The sequence below is a fragment of the Panulirus ornatus genome, chromosome 17 (assembly GCF_036320965.1).
Source record: "Panulirus ornatus isolate Po-2019 chromosome 17, ASM3632096v1, whole genome shotgun sequence".
Lineage (NCBI taxonomy): Eukaryota > Metazoa > Arthropoda > Malacostraca > Decapoda > Palinuridae > Panulirus > Panulirus ornatus.
In genome coordinates this window covers 7,333,346-7,356,037 of record NC_092240.1, presented here as the reverse complement: position 1 = coordinate 7,356,037, position 22,692 = coordinate 7,333,346, and positions in this window count along the sequence as shown.

The window sequence follows — 22,692 nt, the reverse complement described above, 5'->3', positions numbered from 1 at the left end:
TGACCAAACCAAATCTATTACTAAAGACACTGAGGAGTTCATCACGTAACAAACCATATTACGTTTTCTTCAGCAGTGTTCTCACTTGACCCTGTCTGTGACGAATCAGAGAACTCAGAAGGAGAGGAGGAAACATGATCCGTGGATAGACAGGCTGGCGTGTGACCTAGGAAATATAAAGCTTACTGGGAAAAACAGAGATACTTAAGACGTGGACAGTGGTTCAGCGCGTGATGGTGAGCTGGGCAGCAGGGGCGCGGCGCCCCAGCCAGCCAGCCCCACACCCACATCACCCCACACCCCGCCAGCATCACCCAAGGTGAGGGGGTAGGGAAGGGTGCTCCTTGAATGCGTGGGGCCGGGATTGAAAACAGTGGGTGGCGTCAGGTAAACCCCAGCAGGGTCCCCTTCCCCCTCCTCCTGGTGGGCTGCGACAGGTGAACCTGCCTCCCTCCCCTCACCTGGTGGGCTGCGTCAGGTGAACCCCGGCCCACATACCTGGTGGGCTGCGACAGGTGAACCTGCCTCCCTCTCCTCACCTGGTGGGCTGCGTCAGGTGAACCACCCCACCCGGCCACCCACCCATCTGTCACATGGTGGGCTGCGTCAGGTGAACCCTGGCCCTCCCCACACCCACCCACTCTTCACCTGGTGGGCTGTGTCAGGTGAACCCCCCCACCCCCACCCACCGGCCGCGCACCAAACATGGCCTGTACTCCGGCAGGTCTTCTAAGAAGTGTAAGTTTACACCTGGGTGCAGCTGGGGTCCTCCTGCGGGAATCCTTACGCGTCGTGCCTCGCCCTCTTGTACCTCGTCCACACTCCCATCAGAGGCTCTCTATGTTCGTTCCTTATCCCGTCTTGTTAGGGGGCTGTTGATGCTCGTTCCTTGCTTCGTCTTGTGGAGCTAACTGTCTGGAATTTGTTGTTCTTTTCGATGTGGAGTTCTACTGCTGGGTGAGGGTCGTCAGGTATGAAGGGGGTGTGTGGTGAGGGGCGTGTGAGTGTTGGCTGTAGGCAGGAAGGGTGAGCGATGGCTGTAGGCAGGGAGGGTGAGCGATGGCTGTAGGCAGGGAGGGTGAGCGATGGCTGTAGGCAGGGAGGATGAGCGATGGCTGTAGGCAGGGAGGGTGAGCGATGGCTGTAGGCAGGGAGGGTGAGTGATGGCTGTAGGCAGGAAGGGTGAGTGTTGGCTGTAGGCAGGGAGGGAGGGTGAGTGATGGCTGTAGGCAGGGAGGGTGAGTGTTGGCTGTAGGCAGGGAGGGTGAGTGGTGGCTGTAGGCAGGGAGGGTGAGTGATGGATGAAGGCAGGAAGGGTGAGTGATGGCTGTAGGCAGGGAGGGTGAGCGATGGCTGTAGGCAGGGAGGGTGAGTGATGGCTGTAGGCAGGGAGGGTGAGTGATGGCTGTAGGCAGGAAGGGTGAGTGTTGGCTGTAGGCAGGGAGGGTGAGTGTTGACTGTAGGCAGGGAGGGTTAGAGTTGGCTGTAGGCAGGGAGGGTGAGTGTTGGCTGTAGGCAGGGAGGGTGAGTGTTGGCTGCAGGCAGGGAGGGTGAGTGTTGGCTGTAGGCAGGGAGGGTGAGTGGTGGTTGTAGGCAGGGAGGGTGAGTGTTGGCTGTAGGCAGGAAGGGTGAGTGATGGCTGTAGGCAGGGAGGATGAGCGATGGCTGTAGCAGGGAGGGTGAGTGATGGATGAAGGCAGGAAGGGTGAGCGATGGCTGTAGCAGGGAGGGTGAGTGTTGGCTGTAGGCAGGGAGGGTGAGTGGTGGCTGTAGGCAGGGAGGGTGAGTGTTGGCTGTAGGCAGGGAGGGTGAGTGTTGCGGCAGGGAGGTCCCCCAGCAGAGGGTGGGGCTGGGCCGGCCGACCCCTGCCTGACCCACGCCTCCCAGGGAATGTGGTTGCAACTCCGGCTGCATCCTCATGGTGCAGGCCAGCCAGCCAGCCCTCATGGTGCAGGCCAGCCAGCCAGCCCTCATGGTGCAGGCCAGCCAGCCAGCCCTCATGGTGCAGGCCAGCCAGCCAGCCCTCATGGTGCAGGCCAGCCAGCCAGCCCTCATGGTGCAGGCCAGCCAGCCAGCCCTCATGGTGCAGGCCAGCCAGCCAGCCCTCATGGTGCAGGCCAGCCAGCCAGCCCTCATGGTGCAGGCCAGCCAGCCAGCCAGCCCTCATGGTGCAGGCCAGCCAGCCAGCCCTCATGGTGCAGGCCAGCCAGCCAGCCCTCATGGTGCAGGCCAGCCAGCCAGCCCTCATGGTGCAGGCCAGCCAGCCAGCCCTCATGGTGCAGGCCAGCCAGCCAGCCCTCATGGTGCAGGCCAGCCAGCCAGCCCTCATGGTGCAGGCCAGCCAGCCAGCCAGCCCTCATGGTGCAGGCCAGCCAGCCAGCCCTCATGGTGCAGGCCAGCCAGCCAGCCCTCATGGTGCAGGCCAGCCAGCCAGCCCTCATGGTGCAGGCCAGCCAGCCAGCCCTCATGGTGCAGGCCAGCCAGCCAGCCCTCATGGTGCAGGCCAGCCAGCCAGCCCTCATGGTGCAGGCCAGCCAGCCAGCCCTCATGGTGCAGGCCAGCCAGCCAGCCAGCCAGCCCTCATGGTGCAGGCCAGCCAGCCAGCCAGCCAGCCAGCCAGCCAGCCAGCCAGCCCCACACCCACATCACCCCACACCCCGCCAGCATCACCCAAGGTGAGGGGGTAGCAGGAAGGGTGAGCGATGGCTGTAGCAGGGAGGGTGAGTGTTGCTGTAGGCAGGGAGGGTGAGTGTTGACTGTAGGCAGGGAGGGAGGGTGAGTGTTGGCTGTAGGCAGGGAGGGAGGGTGAGTGATGGCTGTAGGCAGGGAGGATGAGCGATGGCTGTAGGCAGGGAGGATGAGCGATGGCTGTAGGCAGGGAGGGAGGGTGAGTGATGGCTGTAGGCAGGAGGGTGAGCGATGGCTGTAGGCAGGAGGGTGAGTGTTGACTGTAGGCAGGGAGGGTGAGTGATGGCTGTAGGCAGGAAGGGTGAGTGTTGGCTGCAGGCAGGGAGGGTGAGTGATGGCTGTAGGCAGGAGGGTGAGTGTTGCTGTAGGCAGGGAGGGTGCAGCATGTCCCAGGTGATGAGTGCCAACACCTGCAGGCGTCATACCTGGGAATGGCAGGTCTCGAAGGCCGCCAGTTCATGACCTCGTCGGAGGCCAGGTTGTGCTGAAGCCCGAGAGGTCATGATGCCCTCACAGGGTCGGTGGGAGCCAGGCTACGCTGGCCTCCCTGTGCGTCGGTGGACTCTTGAGATCAATACACTATTCACGTGTTGTGACCAACCTCGAGTTTCTCTGATATAATGTAATCGTGTATGATATGAATAGTAAGACAGATAGATAGGTAGATAGATAGATAGATAGGTAGATAGATAGATAGAGAGAGAGAGAGAGAGAGAGAGAGAGAGAGAGAGAGAGAGAGAGAGAGAGAAAGAAAGCTACAAATAAAAGACTCTCTCTCTCTCTCTCTCTCTCTCTCTCTCTCTCTCTCTCTCTCTCTCTCTCTCTCTCTCTCTCTCTCTTTTTCTAAGAAAGTTGTGATTTTGATTCCTAGCATCAACGCCAGGAGGATGGATGCTGCAGACGTGGGTTCCACACACACACACACACACACACACACACACACACACACACATACACACACACACACACACACAGGTGTTTCTATAATGGTTTTCAACTCGGCCGGAGTCATCAGTCTTCCCAGGTGTCATTTGCGGTCTTAATGCCTTAACGACCATCAGGCGAGGGAGGAACAGGTTCTGAAAGAGAGAGAGAGAGAGAGAGAGAGAGAGAGAGAGAGAGAGAGAGAGAGAGAGAGAGAGAGAGAGAGAGAGAGAGAGAGAGGCATTAAGCGAGCGTTGACCCCCCCTCCAGTAGTGCTTCAGGTGAGACATTAAACATGAGTACAGATGGTCTCATGTAAACAGCCAGCGTCCTCGCTGCCACCCGTCCCGTGACGTCCTCAGTGCCACCCGTCCCGTGACGTCCTCAGTGCCACCCGTCCCGTGACGTCCTCAGTGCCACCCGTCCCGTGACGTCCTCAGTGCCACCCGTCCCGTGACGTCCTCGGTGCTACCCGTCCCGTGACGTCCTCAGTGCCACCCGTCCCGTGACGTCCTCAGTGCCACCCGTCCCGTGACGTCCTCAGTGCCACCCGTCCCGTGACGTCCTCAGTGCTACCCGTCCCGTGACGTCCTCGCTGCCACTCGTCCCGTGACGTCCTCAGTGCCACCCGTCCCGTGACGTCCTCGGTGCTACCCGTCCCGTGACGTCCTCAGTGCCACCCGTCCCGTGACGTCCTCAGTGCCACCCGTCCCGTGACGTCCTCAGTGCCACCCGTCCCGTGACGTCCTCAGTGCCACCCGTCCCGTGACGTCCTCAGTGCCACCCGTCCCGTGACGTCCTCAGTGCCAATCATCCATGACGTCATCAGTGCCAATCACCCGTGACATCATCAGTGCCAATCACCCGTGACGTCATCATTAAGGTCAGCGCCACATGAGATGATCAAACAAGGTCAGTGATCGTGGCTCCGGCACCGCTGGCCCGTCGACATAAAAATGATCTTGACAGATAATCATCCAGGAGAATATAGTCACTATGGGAAGGCTTGTGTGTGTGTGTGTGTGTGTGTGTGTGTGTGTGTGTGTGTGTGTGTGTGTGTGTGTGTGTGTGTGTGTGTGTGTGTGTGTGTGTGTGTGTGTGTGTGTGTGTGTGTGTGACCTTGATGGGTCTCTGATGTGGACCCCAGGACACACGGAGGAGAGACCTTGGCTCGCTGGCCGTCATTATGTCCACCATATTAGGCCAAAAGGACAGAAGAAGAAGAGGTTCCAGACGACATATTGCCATCCATTATGTATACCCTGAGCTCACAATATCTCATGGGAGAGAGAGAGAGAGAGAGAGAGAGAGAGAGAGAGAGAGAGAGAGAGAGAGAGAGAGAGAGAGAGAGAGAGAGAGAGAGAGAGAGGTGACTGGTAAATACAGAGAGAAAATGGTAAGACGGTGTGTTAGTAGCATGCGAGACACGACTGGGTCGTTAGCTGAGGGGGAGAAACAAGCGTATTTGAGGCAGGAGCTCCGGTCGCCCACTGGTGCTGGCTGGGAGTGGGGGAAGAGGGGGGGGGACATGTCAGCGACACACACACACACACACACACACACACACACACACACACAGAGGATTGCTAAATGTGTCACGCATATGACCGTTAACAACATAATTAGTCATATGTATATATATATATATATATATATATATATATATATATATATATATATATATATATATATATATATATATATATATATTTTTTTTTTTTTTTTATACTTTGTCGCTGTCTCCCGCGTTTGCGAGGTAGCGCAAGGAAACAGACGAAAGAAATGGCCCAACCCCCCCCATACACATGTACATACACACGTCCACACACGCAAATATACATACCTACACAGCTTTCCATGGTTTACCCCGGACGCTTCACATGCCTTGATTCAATCCACTGACAGCACGTCAACCCCTGTATACCACATCGCTCCAATTCACTCTATTCCTTGCCCTCCTTTCACCCTCCTGCATGTTCAGGCCCCGATCACACAAAATCCTTTTCACTCCATCTTTCCACCTCCAATTTGGTCTCCCTCTTCTCCTCGTTCCCTCCACCTCCGACACATATATCCTCTTGGTCAATCTTTCCTCACTCATTCTCTCCATGTGCCCAAACCATTTCAAAACACCCTCTTCTGCTCTCTCAACCACGCTCTTTTTATTTCCACACATCTCTCTTACCCTTACGTTACTTACTCGATCAAACCACCTCACACCACACATTGTCCTCAAACATCTCATTTCCAGCACATCCATCCTCCTGCGCACAACTCTATCCATATCCCACGCCTCGCAACCATACAACATTGTTGGAACTACTATTCCTTCAAACATACCCATTTTTGCTTTCCGGGATAATGTTCTCGACTTCCACACATTTTTCAAGGCTCCCAAAATTTTCGCCCCCTCCCCCATCCTATGATCCACTTCCGCTTCCATGGTTCCATCCGCTGACAGATCCACTCCCAGATATCTAAAACACTTCACTTCCTCCAGTTTTTCTCCATTCAAACTCACCTCCCAATTGACTTGACCCTCAACCCTACTGTACCTAATAACCTTGCTCTTATTCACATTTACTCTTAACTTTCTTCTTCCACACACTTTACCAAACTCCGTCACCAGCTTCTGCAGTTTCTCACATGAATCCGCCACCAGCGCTGTATCATCAGCAAACAACAACTGACTCACTTCCCAAGCTCTCTCATCCCCAACAGACTTCATACTTGCCCCTCTTTCCAAGACTCTTGCATTTTCCTCCCTAACAACCCCATCCATAAACAAATTAAACAACCATGGAGACATCACACACCCCTGCCGCAAACCTACATTCACTGAGAACCAATCACTTTCCTCTCTTCCTACACGTACACATGCCTTGCATCCTCGATAAAAACTTTTCACTGCTTCTAACAACTTGCCTCCCACACCATATATTCTTAATACCTTCCACAGAGCATCTCTATCAACTCTATCATATGCCTTCTCCAGATCCATAAATGCTACATACAAATCCATTTGTTTTTCTAAGTATTTCTCACATACATTCTTCAAAGCAAACACCTGATCCACACATCCTCTACCACTTCTGAAACCACACTGCTCTTCCCCAATCTGATGCTCTGTACATGCCTTCACCCTCTCAATCAATACTCTCCCATATAATTTACCAGGAATACTCAACAAACTTATACCTCTGTAATTTGAGCACTCACTCTTATCCCCTTTGCCTTTGTACAATGGCACTATGCACGCATTCCGCCAATCCTCAGGCACCTCACCATGAGTCATACATACATTAAGTAACCTTACCAACCAGTCAACAATACAGTCACCCCCTTTTTTTAATAAATTCCACTGCAATACCATCCAAACCTGCTGCCTTGCCGGCTTTCATCTTCCGCAAAGCTTTTACTACCTCTTCTCTGTTTACCAAATCATTTTCCCTAACCCTCTCACTTTGCACACCACCTCGACCCAAACACCCTATATCTGCCACTCTGTCATCAGACACATTCAACAAACCTTCAAAATACTCATTCCATCTCCTTCTCACATCACCACTACTTGTTATCACCTCCCCATTTACGCCCTTCGCTGAAGTTCCCATTTGCTCCCTTGTCTTACGCACCCTATTTACCTCCTTCCAGAACATCTTTTTATTCTCCCTAAAATTTACTGATAGTCTCTCACCCCAACTCTCATTTGCCCTTTTTTTCACCTCTTGCACCTTTCTCTTGACCTCCTGTCTCTTTCTTTTATACTTCTCCCACTCAATTGCATTTTTTCCCTGCAAAAATCGTCCAAATGCCTCTCTCTTCTCTTTCACTAATACTCTTACTTCTTCATCCCACCACTCACTACCCTTTCTAAACAGCCCACCTCCCACTCTTCTCATGCCACAAGCATCTTTTGCGCAATCCATCACTGATTCCCTAAATACATCCCATTCCTCCCCCACTCCCCTTACTTCCATTGTTCTCACCTTTTTCCATTCTGTACACAGTCTCTCCTGATACTTCTTCACACAGGTCTCCTTCCCAAGCTCACTTACTCTCACCACCTTCTTCACCCCAACATTCACTCTTCTTTTCTGAAAACCCATACTAATCTTCACCTTAGCCTCCACAAGATAATGATCAGACATCCCTCCAGTTGCACCTCTCAGCACATTGACATCCAAAAGTCTCTCTTTCGCACGCCTGTCAATTAACACGTAATCCAATAACGCTCTCTGGCCATCTCTCCTACTTACATAAGTATACTTATGTATATCTCGCTTTTTAAACCAGGTATTCCCAATCATCAGTCCTTTTTCAGCACATAAATCTACAAGCTCTTCACCATTTCCATTTACAACACTGAACACCCCATGCATACCAATTATTCCCTCAACTGCCACATTACTCACATTTGCATTCAAATCGCCCATCACTATAACCCGGTCTCGTGCATCAAAACCGCTAACACACTCATTTAGCTGCTCCCAAAACACTTGCCTCTCATGATCTTTCTTCTCATGCCCAGGTGCATATGCACCAATAATCACCCACCTCTCTCCATCAACTTTCAATTTTACCCATATTAATCGAGAATTTACTTTCTTACATTCTATCACATACTCCCACAACTCCTGTTTCAGGAGTATTGCTACTCCTTCCCTTGCTCTTGTCCTCTCACTAACCCCTGACTTCACTCCCCAGACATTTCCAAACCACTCTTCCCCTTTACCCTTGAGCTTCGTTTCACTCAGAGCCAAAACATCCAGGTTCCTTTCCTCAAACATACTACCTATCTCTCCTTTTTTCACATCTTGGTTACATCCACACACATTTAGGCACCCCACTCTGAGCCTTCGAGGAGGATGAGCACTCCCCGCGTGACTCCTTCTTCTGTTTCCCATTTTAGAAAGTTAATACAAGGAGGGGAGGATTTCCGGCCCCCCGCTCCCGTCCCCTCTAGTCGCTTTCTACGACACGCGAGGAATACGTGGGAAGTATTCTTTCACCCCTATCCCCAGGGATAATACATATATATATATATATATATATATATATATATATACACACACACACATACACACACACACACACACGCACACACACACACACACACACACACACACACACACACACACACACACATATACATATGAAAAATGTAAGAAACAATTTAGAAAACAAACTTTTAGCTTGAAATGAATGAAAAAATGAACGTCACATAATGGTTCAACCTCTGGCTATATATATATATATATATATATATATATATATATATATATATATATATATATATATATATATATATATATATATACATATATATATATATATATATATATATATATATATATATATATATATATATATATATATATATATATATATATATATATATATATATATATATATATATATAAGACTTCTAAGTAATCCTACACACGTGATATACATAATTTCACGATTACGTATATGTGTTCTTGTATTACTCGTATTCATATAAGATGCCAGTGCAACACTAGGGTAGCCAGGCACGACTGCAGGTGGCAGTGGTGTGGTCAGGTGCAGCGAGGGAGGGACGGAGGATGGATTGGGTGTGTTGCTTGGCTTCCTCACAGCGTCATCATAGGCCCGCGACGCCTCCGTCTTGCAGCAGACAACCTGACCAGCAGCTGCAGCACCAGAGCCGCCCCGACGCCTCCGTCTTGCAGCAGACAACCTGACCAGCAGCAGCAGCAGCAGCAGCGCCGCCACTCCGAGGTCGCTCCCACCACCGCTCACCACGACCACTCACACCACCGCCTCGGTACCACAAGTTTAGTTATGATCATTCCAGACACACCTTGAGGAACGGGAAGCCAGACCTCTTTCCAAACTCCCCCCAACCCCCCCAACTGGATCCTTGGCGTTCAAGTGGCCACCAAAGTCAATTCCTCGAAGACAAGAGCCTTGAAGACCAAAAGGGTCTCTCGACGTGCCTTCCAAAACCACCAGGAGAATCACTGGAACACCAGGTTCTTCAAACCCATGGAAGCCTCGGCCATCAAGAACCACCAAGACCCAGCTCTCCAAGACTTATTTACCTCGTTTCCAGCCCACAATTCTGACCATTGGGGCTGCAGCCCTCCAAAACCCACGAGTTTCTGGAAACCATCCGGTCCCGACCGTCCTAAGACCCCGACCATCTGGAATTAACAGTTCCCGACCTTTCTCAGAGCCCCGGCTGTCTGAAGCCAGCAGATCCGTGACCTTCTAAAATCTCGAGCATCTGAAACAGACAGACCTTCCTTTCAGAACCCCGACCATATATAACCAAAAGATCCACGACCTTCCAGAACCCCGACCATTTAAAACCAAAAGATCCACGACCTTCCAGAACCTCAACCATATAAAACCAAAAGATCCACACCCCTCCAGAACCTCGACCTTATTAAACCAAAAGATCCACAACCTTCCAGAACCCCGACCATCCAAAACCAAAAGATCCACCTTCCAGAACCCCCACCATATAAAACCAACAGGTCCACGACCTTCCAGAACCCCGACCATATAAAACCAAAAGATCCACGACCTTCCAGAACCCCGACCATATAAAACCAAAAGATCCACGACCATCCAGAACCCCGACCATACAAAACCAAAAGATCCACGACCATCCAGAACCCCGACCATACAAAACCAAAAGATCCACGACCATCCAGAACCCCGACCATACAAAACCAAAAGATCCACAACCATCCAGAACCCCGACCATACAAAACCAAAAGATCCACGACCTTCCAGAACTCCGACCTTATAAAACCAAAAGATCCACGACCTTCCAGAACCTCGACCTTATTAAACTAAAAGAGCCACAACCTTCCAGAACCCTGACCATATAAAACCAAAAGATCCACGACCTTCCAGAACCCCGACCATAAAAAACCAAAAGATCCACGACCTTCCAGAACCCCGACCCTCTGGAACCCTCAAAGCCACAATCATCCAGACGACCAACAGAGACATGAACTCTAACCTCGCTCTCATGAATCTGTGTTCGTTGTTACAGCGGATTTGGCAGACCACTCCACCTTATTTCATGAGGGTCTGCTCGCTGTGCACCTTGCTGACGGCCGACACTCACACCTCATAACAACCCTCTCCTGTTTTTGTTGACTTACAAACACATGCGGAGTGTCTGTTGTCGTCTAAGCAGGCGCGGCCATGTGTTTGTTTTCGACCAGAAGTGTTTATGTCCAGGTATTTGCTTCCCCTCCTGTGGTGATTAAATCTAAGAATGTGTGCTTTTAAAACACGTGTGTGTGTGTGTGTGTGTGTGTGTGTGTGTGTGTGTGTGTGTGTGTGTGTGTGTGTTCCTCGGACATGTCTGTGCATAAAAGATTTCCGAGACTAAGGATGTGTTGCGCTAACATGTATTGGTCGAGGCCAAGTGCATGCATTCTCCACTACCCCACCTCCACCTTCCGCCAGTCCCTACCTCCACCATTCCACACGTCCTGCCTCATCTTACTCACCTCCTCTCGTGTCCTGCCTGCCTCATCTTACTCACCTCCTCTCGTGTCCTGCCTGTCTCATCTTACTCACCTCCTCTCGTGTCCTGCCTGTCTCATCTTACTCACCTCCTCTCGTGTCCTGCCTGTCTCATCTTACTCACCTCCTCTCGTGTCCTGCCTGTCTCATCTTACTCACCTCCTTTCGTGTTCTGCCTGCCTCATCTTACTCACCTCCTCTCGTGTCCTGCCTGTCTCATCTTACTCACCTCCTCTCGTATCCTGCTTGCCTCATCTTAAATCCTTTCGTGTCGTACTTCGTCTTACTCAGCTTCTTTCGTGATCCATCTCGCCTGACTCACCTCCTCTTGTGTCCTGCCTCATCTTACTCACCTATTTTCATATTCCGCCTCGTCTTACTCACCTCCTCTTATGTCCTGCGTGGCTCATCTCACTCACCTCCTCTTGTGTCCTGCCTCATCTTACTCACCTATTTTCATATTCCGCCTCGTCTTACGCACCTCCTCTCATGTCCTGCGTGGCTCATCTCACTCACCTCCTCTTGTGTCACACCTCATCTTACTCACCTTCCCTGACCCCACACCCATCCTGTTCACCCCTCGCCTCTAACCCTGTTGCTGTACGTTACTATATCATTTGCTTCTCCTCCTCCTCTGTTCTCCTCCACCACAGTGAAGCCCTCCACCACAGCTTCACTGCCACCAAAGGATCATTGCTTCATTACTCTCTCTCTCTCTCTCTCTCTCTCTCTCTCTCTCTCTCTCTCTCTCTCTCTCTCTCTCTCTCTCTCTCTCGGTGCTCTATCACTGTTCAGGGACATCCAGTGTAAATGTTTTTCCACGTCACACACGAATGTTTACACACTCATCCCTACACACTCATCACTGGATTATCCCGGCAACAGACCACACAGGTTTCCCCCTCCACTGCCTATCCCTCAACAGATATGCGGCGTCAGCGGGCAATACGTGGTGTCAGGAAAGGAGGGGAGGGGGAGGTGCGCTGCTGCTGTCGTCGTCAGCAGCAGCGATGAAGCACTTGCTGACAGCGGTGCCACGCCTCTGGCAGCTGCAGTATGTACCAGCTGTCACACTGAAGATGTTCTATTTGTCTTATATATAGTGTTTGGAGACGGGTCTCTCTCTCTCTCTCTCTCTCTCTCTCTCTCTCTCTCTCTCTCTCTCTCTCTCTCTCTCTCTTTAGGATAAGACAAGGAAGAGTATGTACGAATTTTGGAGGGAATGACAAAACCTTTTTAGAGTGTGCCAAGTCGTAGTCCTGCTGGGAAAGACGTGAGAGGGTTAGAGAGTTAGTTCCTAAGCTTCGAGGTGTGTGTGTGTGTGTGTGTGTGTATGTGAGTCTGAAGGAACGAGTAACACACATTCCAAGGCAATCTCTCGCGAGGGGGTTATAATCACCACACGGCACCACACGATTGTTCTTAGGGTATAAACAGCCAATTATCATCTAACTGCCAAGGTCGGCCGATGATCAATAACCGTCATTATTAACCACTCGTAACAAACACTTACAAGTCCATTCATCCGAGGCTCCTCCCACAAAGGTTATAAAAAGGTTATTGTTCCACCAATATCGAAGAAAAATACGTAACCTTAAGGCCTTAGTGGACTTGGGGTGTGTGAGGTACCCCTTCCTCACCCTCACCTCTCCCTCCCCACTTTCTAGATGGCCCAGTACCGGACGTAGATCAGGCTGGGTGTGGCCCGGTGCCTCACACACACCCACACACACACACACACACACACGAGGTAAACACCAGCAACGAGACGATATTTCTCCCTGCGCCACTTTTTTTGGCTGGGGTGGGTCGGCCCCTTTGTCAACCCTTGCCGCGACGTATGATGTATGCAAATTACATCACGTCAACATCATCCCCCCCAAGGTGTTGCTTGTCCCAGGAATGATATCAACCACTGCTGCTTTGGCCCTCCTAATGGAACGCTCATGAATATTAAGATTTTTTTTGCCACCGTCGGATGTTCTTGTGGAAGACGCCCTTTATTTATATCTCGGTAATCCAAGTGTGGGTAACGTGCATACTGAGATTGTATTTAGTGTGTGTGTGGTGAATGCATGCTTAGTGTGTGTGTGTGTGGTGAGTGCATACTTAGTGTGTGTGTGTGGTGACTGCATACTTAGTGTGTGTGTGTGGTGACTGCATACTTAGTGTGTGTGTGTGTGGTGACTGCATACTGTGTGTGTGGTGACTGCATACTGTGTGTGTGGTGAGTGCATACTGTGTGTACGGTGAGTACATACTGTGTGTGTGTGTGTGTGTGGTGACTGCATACTTAGCGTGTGTGTTGTGAATGCATACTGTGTGTGTGTGTGGTGACTGCATACTTAGTGTGTGTGTTGTGAGTGCATACTGTGTGTGTGTGTGGTGATTGCATACTTAGTGTGTGTGTGGTGACTGCATACTTAGTGTGTGTGTGGTGAGTGCACACTGTGTGTGTCCAGTGTATTCATTTGGTGATTTCTGTGTATGTGTCGTGCCGAGGAGTGATGGTCGTGGTCTGGATGGACAGGGGTCGCCGCCCACAGTCGACCAGTGCCAGGCTGTGGCGACCTGCTTGCTGGCGGGAGGGCATCACCACGTCGCGTGCCTGCCACGTCATACTGACAACAAGCACGACAACTTGTGAGTCAAGGTGTGTGACGACCTCATACACACACACACACACACACACACACACACACACACACACACACACACACACAAACTATTATCATCATTATCATTAGCATTCATAATAATAATAATAATAATAATAATAATAATAATAATAATAATAATAATGATAATAATGATAATAATAATATTGATAATAAAAATTCATTACTATTATTATCATTATTATTATCATTATTATCATTATTATTATTAACGTTATTATTATCGTTATTATTATTATTATTATCGATAATATCATCATGTACGCAGGGGGGTGCTATGGATGGACCCCTCACTTACACACTGATGGGGTGTGAATGGGATGCGAATCCCTGGTCATTTACAGTGATGGGAGGGGGTGGAGGGTGGATGTAAATGGAATGTAGGTGCCTAAGACGCGCAGCGCTGGACGTGATGATGGGGAGAGTTAGTGGGTAAATGTCAGGGAATGGGGAGGGAGGGGGACACAGGAACCCATCATCGATGGGGGGGGGGGACACAGGAACCCATCATCGAGGGGGACACAGGAACCCATCATCGATGGGGGGGACACAGGAACCCATCATCGAGGGGGGAGAAAGGAACCCATCATCGAGGGGGACACAGGAACCCATCATCGAGGGGGGAGAAAGGAACCCATCATCGATGGGGGGGACACAGGAACCCATCATCGAGGGGGACACAGGAACCCACTGCTGGAGGGGGGACACAGGAACCCACTGCAGCTTCCCCATCATGGTAGGTCCCCAGCAGGTAAGGAGGGCCTCCCCCCCAACATTAATTATCCAGCCAGTAAATTCTGGCAACTGATGGACCCGGAAGTGGGTGGGGTGGCCGTGGGGTGTGTGCGTGTGGTGTCGTGGTGTAACTCACTGCCCCACACACCCCCCGGACGGCTCCCTGAGCATCACCTGTCAACCCGATCACACGCAGGCACGACAGGACGTCGAGATCGAGGCTGTGTACGTCTCGTGCCAAGGTCCTCGAGCGCGCCGCGCCCTCCCTCGTGTGGTGGTCTCGAGCGGAACCACCGTGTGGTGGGAACACTGGTGGCGCTGCTGGGGGGCGACCGGCCGGCCGGCCGGGCGTCGGGGGGGACAGAGCCATGAAGGTGTGGCAGGTGTGGCGGTGCCCTGGTCGCTGGGGGTTGGGGGGAGGGCGTGGGTACACACACACATACACACACACACACACACACACACACACACAGCCACAGGAGCGGGCGGGTCACCTCGCTCTGGAGGGACGTCATCAGGACTGTGGCGGTGTGGTGGTGTGGTGAGGGTCACTCCTGCTGCCCCAGTCTCGTGACCTTCTCACACTTCGGGTGGTGGTGGTGGTGATGGTGGAGGAGGGAGGTGGGGATGGTGGTGTTGGCTGGGGTGGTGGTGATGGTGGTGGAGGAGGGAGGTGGGGATGGTGGTGTTGGCTGGGGTGGAGGTGGTGATGGTGGAGGGAGGTGTGGATGGTGGTGTTGGCTGGGGTGGTGGTGGTGGTGGTGGAGGAGGGAGGTGGGGATGGTGGTGTTGGCTGGGGTGGAGGTGGTGATGGTGGAGGGAGGTGTGGATGGTGGTGTTGGCTGGGGTGGTGGTGTTGGCTGGGGTGGTGGTGGTGGTGGTGGTGGTGGTGGTGGTGGTGGAGGAGGGAGGTGGGGATGGTGGTGTTGGCTGGGGTGGAGGTGGTGGTGGTGGTGGAGGGAGGTGGGGATGGTGGTGTTGGCTGGGGTGAGGGTGATAGTGGTGTTGGCAGGGGTGGAGGTGGTGGCGATGGTGGTGGTGGAGGGAAGTGTGGATGGTGGTGGTGGTGGTGGTGGTGGTGGTGGAGGGAAGTGTGGATGGTGGTGTTGGCTGGGGTGGAGGTGGTGGTGATGGTGGTGGTGAAGGGAAGTGGGGATGGTGGTGTTGGCAGGGGTGGAGGTGGTGGTGATGGTGGAGGGAAGTGGGGATGGTGGTGTTGGCTGGGGTGGTGATGGTGGAGGGAAGTGTGGATGGTGGTGTTGGCTGGGGTGGAGGTGGTGGTGGTGGTGGTGGGGAGACAGCAAGCGATACACTTACAACTGAGCACCTCAGGTGTCAAGTCCAGTTCCCGGGTGCCAAACGCACCTTATATATATTCTTTCTTTTCTTTCATACAATTCGCCATTTCCCGCATTAGCGAGGTAGCGTTAAGAACAGAGGACTGAGCCTTTGAGGGAATATCCTCATTGGGCCCCCTTCTCTGTTCCTTCTTTGGGAAAATTAAAAACGAGAGGGGAGGATTTCCAGCCCCCCGGCTCCCTCCCCTTTTAGTCGCCTTCTAAATATATATAAATATATATATATATATATATATATATATATATATATATATATATATATATATATATATATATATGTATGTGTGTGTGTGTGTGTGTGTGTGTGTGTGTGGACAGACAGACAGATAGATAGATAGCTACACTCAGAGATCTGTTCATGATGACTGTCATACATGTACAGCCATGAGCCCCTCACCTCAAGTCCCACCGTGTCCCAGCCACCTGACCGACCAGCCATCACCACCTGGTCCTTCCTACGTTCGGGAGGGACGGAGGGAGGGGCAGGGGGAGGGACGGAGGGAGGGACGGAGGGAGGCACGGAGGGAGGGGCAGGGGGAGGGACGGAGGGAGGGACGGAGGGAGGGACGGAGGGAGGGGCAGGAAGCATACGACTCAGCGTATGCACACAGGCACTTGCTTTGCCCCCGCTTGCTCGCAACAGCTGCAGGAATTTCTCGGAACCTCAGCCAAACGCGTCCACGAGACCCACCCGGCCCGCCTGGTGACTATACCACCCTCGCTCTCCCAGTGATAGAATATTCTACCACTGAAAGAAATTAAAAACAACAACTGTGTCGTATCTCTTAACCACAAGAAGTCAACATCCGCTCCGTTTTTAACATATATATATTTGTTTTTCTCCTCCTCCATTTCCTGTCGGTGTAGACGATAAGATATCGCCGAAGAGTCTCGAGTCCTGGTGAGAGAGAGAGAGAGAGAGAGAGAGAGAGAGAGAGAGAGAGAGAGAGAGAGAGAGAGAGAGAGAGAGAGAGAGAGAGAGAGAGAGAGCGTGTCTTTATGACAGCTGGAATTTCCGTAAGAGCTTCAAGGTCACCTGTTTGTGAAGAGGCGCATTTCTTAGGGACACGATCTTGTTACCAGCAGCACCAGCTGTGGAGCGAGCCAGGTGGCCGAGGAGGAACTCCCTGCCAACGGTGGCTACTGCCACCATCTGTCTAAGGTGACGGTGGGTGGGGGGGGAGGGGGGAGATTACGAACGGACGTCGCTCTTGGTCCGTTGTGTGTCGCAGCCTGGGTCCAAACAAACAACCACCTTCCCACACGACTCTCTTTGATCCCTTGAGCACGACGGGACGACCCTTGAAGACGAAGGTACGGCCCTAGAACACGACGTGACGACCCTTGAAGACGAAGGTACGGCCCTAGAACACGACGGGACGACCCATGAAGACGAAGGTACGACTCTAGAGCACGACGGGACGACCCTTGAAGACGAATGTACGGCCCTGGAACAAGACTGGACGACCCTTGAAGACGAAGGTACGACCCTGGAACACGACGGAACGACCCTTGAAGAAAGTACGACCCTAGAACACGACGGGACGACCACTGAAGATGAAGGTACGGCTCTAGAACACGACGGTACGAACTCTGGGTGCGATGACGGTCCGATCTTTGACTCGACCGGGTCAAAGGTCTCTTTTTGAAACCCAGGGATCAAAAAGAACGAGATGATGCAATGTGTGTGTGTGTGTGTGTGTGTGTGTGTGTGTGTGTGTGTGTGTGTGTGTGTGTGCGCGCGCGCGCGCGCGCAGACGTCGCCTACTGATTCGTTCCTGGAGGTAAAAGTGAGATGTGTACTAACCTCACGTGCTCTTCATTGCTTGTGTACTCCTCTCACTCACACGCACTCCTTCCCTACGTAACAGTGTTGGGTAAAATTTTGTGTTTCATCCCACTATGACTGGCCACATTCGCTCAGTCGACCACATGTACATGCAGTACGTTTCAAAGCCCTGTTGCACCTTTTGAAGAGGATCCCTTTTCTATCGTACGGGGTTTGATTAACCTTAGCCTCTTGAGATGATCGCGACGGTGTGACCTCTTGGCCACGACGGTGTGAGCTCTCGAGCAAGACGGTGTGACCTCTTGAACATGACGGTGTGATCTCTTTAGCGCGACGGCGTGACCTCTTGGCCACGACGGTGTAACCTCTCGAGCAAGACGGGGTGACCTCTTGAACATGACGGTGTGACCTCTTTAGCACGGCGGTGTGACCTCCTTAAGTATGATGGTGTGACCTTTTGAGCACGACGGTGTGACCTGAGCATGACGGTGTGACCTCTTTAGCACGGCGGTGTGACCCCCATCAGTATGATGGTGTGACCTTTTGAGCACGACGGTGTGACCTCTCGAGCACGACGGTGTGACCTCTCGAGCAAGACGGTGTGACCTCGAGGGCGACGGCGTGACCTCTTGGCCACGACGGTGTGACCTTTTGAGCAAGACGGTGTGACCTCTTCAACAGTGACGGTGTGTGACTTCACGAGCATGACGGTGTGACCCTTGAGCACGATGGTACGACTGTTTGGGTATGATTGTGTGTGACCTTTCACATGACCTTTCCAATCCCAGGTCAGAGGTCACCCCTGTCTCCACTGTACCCACCAGACACTTTCCCCTCTCCTCCACATCAACGGTCCAGCCCAGCTCCCAACACCAGAGGCACCACAAAACTTTTATAAAGTAATCTAAACTTTACCAAGCAATTACTGATATATATATATATATATATATATATATATATATATATATATATATATATATATATATATATATATATATATATATGCTCACGTCTGCTATATCCTCTCTGGACACTAGAAAAAAAATTATAATATTCATTATTCAAATTTTGGGGAGGAAAGCTAACAATATGAATTTCGTATGTACCCAGATAATAAGCTTATTTAGAAGAAAAAAATAAGTCACCAGGTCACCAATCAGATGGTAATTAAGCTAAAATTACGGCCAACACACTCGTGAAACACATCACAAAAATGTTCTACATCTTACGTCTAACTACGTCTTGAAATATGTTGTCCCCAAATAAGCAAAAGGTTCCTCCTGGGCCACAAGCAGGTAACCCTATAGCCTAACCCCGTCATCAGCGAGCCAGCCAGTCTGGTGTACGGCCAGACCCGCACACGACGCGTCGCCGGGGGAGGAAAGCCAGACCCTCACACGACGCGTCGCCGGGGGAGGAAAGCCAGACCCTCACACGACGCGTCGCCGGGGGGAGGAAAGCCAGACCCGAACACGACGCGTTGCCTGGGGTGTACAAGCCAGACCCGCACACGACGAGTCGCCGGGGGGAGGAAAGCCAGACCCGAACACGACGCGTCGCCTAGGGGTGTAAAACCAGACCCTTACACGACGCGTCGCCTGGGAGTGGAAACCGCCAGTGTCCTCAGCCGCTCCCAGGGGTTGGTTGTTTGACGAACCACGCAAGGCGCTGGTCATAAGGGCTCTTGGAGTCGTACAGCGTCGTGCTCGAGGGTTCGTAACCCCCGTGCCCCCATGGGCCGTACTGCCGTGCCCCATGGAGTCCTGCCGTACTCGCTCATCGTGAGGGAAGTCCCTACAATGCGTCAGGGCTATTAAGTACCAAACCGTCCATCCCAAAACAGTTCAACTAATCGTTCTCACCGGGAAGACCTGCTGGGGGCAGCCAAGTTGTTGCGTGTCGTTACTGAGAAATTGTTGAGTCCATCTCTCATCGCCGCCAGAAATTGTTGAGTTTCTCATGCATTCCGCAAGTAAGGGAAATTATCAAGTGCCACTCTCACCTTTATAATCATGGCCGTCCCCAATGAAGTTATAGGTTGTAGATCAACCTTGTGACTTCCTTGTCTTCGCCGAAGATTCTACTTGAAGTATAAACCAATTTTTTTCCACGACAAAGAAAAAAAAATCTGGAAGGTCAAAGGTCAGGAGGCTGTGACCTTGTGTCACCGGCGTTATTTATTCACACTGGTTTAAGGACGTGAACTGCTCTCGGCTTTAGGAGGATATAATACAAGACGACCAAACCCTTTAAAAAGTACGACTTAATCCCATTGAGTACGACGACTTACCCCCCTTTCAGTACGACACATCAGACACAGTCGTTGCATTCAAGCGTGTTATATCCTTCGTACTCAAGGGTTTGAACTGTCGTACTCAAGAGATGTAAAAGAGAAGAATGGAAGCTCACCAGGCCAGAGTACATTCCTTTGTATTATGTCTTCCTTGTAGGGTGTTGTCTACCGTTTTCCAAGAGTCATTTTCGTTACGAAACTACAGAAATATAGAATGGTATCTTTTAAAATCTTATATATATATATATATATATATATATATATATATATATATATATATATATAGATAGATAGATAGATAGATAGATAGATAGATAGATATACAGCAAATATACTTAGAGTCTGATGTAGGCATGCCATGCATTCAACTAAGTTTAGGCTAGGCTTCAAAATAACTCGCTATTATTCATCAAATGACAAGTACCGTCAAATTCATCACTATGCCATTATTCTACAAATCTATCAAAGCATCTTTTTTTCTAAGGACTAATTTACCAGAAAAGATATATAAAAAAAACATGGAGAAAGTAAATATATTTCACACGACAATTTGGCTTTTATGGCGCCCAGCTGATGACGGACATTTTCAGACCCAATGTCGTACAAGCGTCCCGGGAACTTGGCAATATTACCAGCAGTAAAACAAACCACAGGTATTACCATCTTCCTCTGTTTATAGCATGTTGTTATTACAACCTGTGCTATTGTGTTGTTTAAGACCGTGAGAATTGTTTAAGACCTAACACAGAAAATTATAAGTTAGGAATTGCCTGCCTCATTCTAATAGGCTATCTGCTCAACTACAGTTTTTAACTCTTTTTATGTTTCTCTTGCGACATCCTGATAGTCTCTCTCTCTCTCTCTCTCTCTCTCTCTCTCTCTCTCTCTCTCTCTCTCTCTCTCTCTCTCTCTCTCTATCTATCTATCTATCTATCTCTAGTAGGTAGTGAGCTAGCACTTCAGCGGGTATAATGTGTCATTCCTTTGCCCCATTTAGCGGTCTTTTCTTTCTGTTTTACTCACACGCAGGCTGCTGGCTTTCAGCTTACAAAGTTGGACCTCCACTTTCTCATATAAAATACTTGTGTGCGTATATATATATATATATATATATATATATATATATATATATATATATATATATATATATATATATATATATATATATATATATTGATAATCGTCTCCGCATACCTCGGTTTTAAAGGCCTACGCTTATTAATAGTTTACAACAACCTTACAAAGCATGACGATTACATATAAGGCATAAACCATAGGAATAAAGTAAACCTCTGAAGCTACGCAGTACATCTCTGGCTGACATGATAAAAAGAAATTATCAACTACATGGCCATCCTTACTTGATATGATTTCTTATGTTGACCATTTCTATCCAGTTGTTTGTCGTGCGTCTGTCTGAGGGTAAACATGAGGAAGCCCTGAGTGAGGCCCACGTCACAACAGTCCATAACAACTAGGCCAAAATTACCTCTGCCGCCTAATGACGCGCAGGCGCGCCAACAACACTCCTCGTCATTCATTCCCGCACGAATAAATAAACCATCTAAATATTTTTATGCATTTGTGTGAAGGCCAATAGTAATAATGTAATAATGATGATACTATTATTACCAATAATGATTATTGTGATAATGATTTTAAGAAAAAAATTGCTAATGAGCATAGTAACGATGAATGTTATTACGAAGACAAATAGTGTCTATATGATATTTTAGGCGAATGTCTGTATTTCTTTGTACGGGAATGTTACAATCCCAGAAAAATCCCAGAAAACCTGAATTGGGGAATGGGGCTGTAGCCTGGTTGCATGAGCAACAGGCAGCATCAGCCTCGTCAAAGGCATGAATCGCTAATGTATACATATATATATATATATATATATATATATATATATATATATATATATATATATATATATAAAGTAAAAGACGTTCTAATTGGCTGGAAACATGCCGACAGAGAGTATAGAGTGTTTACCGGTTCAGCCGCCAGGTGGCACTAGCGTGGCAATGTTTGTAAACAAGTCATATAACAGCATTTTCTGCTCTTTTTTCTGCGCAAAACAAGAAATAGATTCATCCTCAGTATTTTTTCTATCAGTTTCGCAAGGACAAGAAGTTTTTCTTTATTAGTGCAACTTTGGCAACCATACTTTCAAATAATTTCAATTAGAATTCAGTGCTCAACTTCGAGACTCAAGGTCGAACAAGAAACAAGGTAAGTTCCCTTTCTTGTTCGTGTGTTTCACTTCTTCATGATATAGTTTTACAAGTTTTTTTTTTTTTTGTATCAAAAATGATTAGAGAGTAGGTTGCATTTCTGGGGGATGGGGGGAAATGACATGTTTGCTTGTTACTGGTAATTTGAAGATGAAAGTCTCCACCAGATTCATCAAATAATATTTTCGTTTTGAAATAGAAAGGAGTGAAAATAGAATTCCGATGAAGGCTTTTGGGTGTCTTCCCCCTTTTTTTTTTCTCTAATATGACAGAATTACAAATGGTTCTGGAAAGTTTCATCTTGAAAATCCAATAATAAACTCATTAACCTTACCTAACCTATAATGAATTTCTTCAACGTAATGAAATATAAGTAAAAGGAGGATAAAAGTCATTATTTTGAGATTTTCACACGAAAAATTGCAGTCATATACATGCGACATTCTGGTTCATG